Genomic DNA, 1,727 nt, shown 5'->3' on the forward strand with positions numbered 1-1,727 from the left:
TCCTTGTGTTGTGGTCATATTAGACTGTTATATTTTTAAAGAAGACTGTAACCGCTCTAGACACAATACAGAAGAATTTTACTTAAGATTGAACGTTGATCGCGGTTCGATTTAGGGATGACGGCAATAGACTTGTAATAACGAGAACACACAGATAACTGGCTTTAAAGTGAAATATATTCATAAAATCAAGTTACCAACGTATCTGTACAATGAATGTTACCTAATTTAAGATAACATATAAAAGTGTTTAAATTATTACAAAGTAAATTATAAAATATATATATAAGTATAAACTCAAAACGGTTGTTTGGTTAGTATCGCGGATGCTGACAAAGTTGCTTGTTATTTTGCGATTCCCAGCCTCTACGGTACTGTAATAACGAGCTCCAATCATCCAGTCTCCGACTTGGGAAATCTTCCTCAACCTGAATTTGTTGAGCAATGAACAAAGTTTAAGACAACTTGGTTTTGACTGCAGCAGGATAGGGCCTGACTGCTCTCTTTAAAGCTAACTTTAGAGTTAAGTTGTAATTATGTACAACTCAGCAGCCCTATTTACAAGGATTGGTCCCCTCCTAGTTCTGGCTGGACATTCCTAAGACCCTTTGTAGAGTCACAATACAGGGCTTAACTACCCCTTTCGCTAGAAACAAGTGGTTTTTAAAAAAAAAAGTGTGTAAGAACATAAAAATGAAAACCCAGAAAAATGGAGAAATATCAAAATGTCTTGATTGTATGAAAATGAATAAAGGTGGTGGTGGTTACCCCACAAAAGAGAGAAAAAAAAAGAAACAAGTGGTTGACCATTTGCCTTATTTGGGTATATACTAGCCAAATTCTTTTAGTGGTTATTGGGTATGTTGAGTAATACTCTTAATTATGCTTACAGTCAGGAAGTTTCTTTGTTTCTGAATACAGGGGATAGGATAAGTATTTTAATTACTTTCTCCTCTGTACTACTCTGTGCATGAGTTACACTCACCCTTCCAAAATATATGTATGTCCGTCTCGGACAGTGCTCAACAAACTCAAGTGAAAAACATTTTGACCAAAATTTTACAATTTGACCAAAATATTACAATGCTAAAGAAGCACATTAAAAGAGACATTGCAGAAATATAACATTTTCAAAACACTAATATCTCAAAACTAAGTAATATAAAAATTACATATAAAGTCACTTGCAGAGGTGCATAAACATTATGGATTATTGCCAGTAAGTAACAACAATTGTGATTGCATCATATTTTTAAACATTTGATTCTGCATTTCAATAACTTGCACCATCATGATGTTGATGATACCTGATGACCAGGAGCATAATAATTTAACCGCTCGGGTTGTTCTCTTGTCCTCCTGGACGTGACATAGCCTCTGCTTCTGGCTCTTCTGGGTCAACATTATTTACAACATCATTATGTTCAATAGGTACAATATTGTCTACAGGCAGGAGTGGCGCCAGCGGGGGCCGGGGGGCAGGGCCCCCGTCGGGGAGAGCTGCCCCGGTCGGGGAGAAAAAGCACAATTTGTCTGGGAGGAAATAATATTATATGTATTTTTTAGATGTTCGTAGACTCTAAAATCGATTAAATAAGCCTTTGAAACCCCTAAATTGTTGAGATTTTCGGGGGATTCGCCCCCCAGGACCACTTTTGGAACCTTTTAATCGAAGTCGACCACGCCCACTTTGCTTTCGTCTGGGAAATCTGACACCTCGTCGGGGC

At 37.4% G+C, this 1,727-nt stretch overlaps 1 protein-coding gene across 1 annotated transcript in view; it reads left to right on the forward strand.

Moving 5' to 3' along the window:
* Window positions 1-1,727, forward strand: part of LOC117121313 (histamine N-methyltransferase A-like) — a 24,262-nt gene that overhangs the window by 7,700 nt on the left and 14,835 nt on the right. The gene's annotated exons all lie outside the window — the stretch shown is intronic.

Source organism: Anneissia japonica, unplaced genomic scaffold (genome assembly GCF_011630105.1).
Source record: "Anneissia japonica isolate Jap-2015-1 unplaced genomic scaffold, ASM1163010v1 scaffold131_len961581_cov171, whole genome shotgun sequence".
Lineage (NCBI taxonomy): Eukaryota > Metazoa > Echinodermata > Crinoidea > Comatulida > Comatulidae > Anneissia > Anneissia japonica.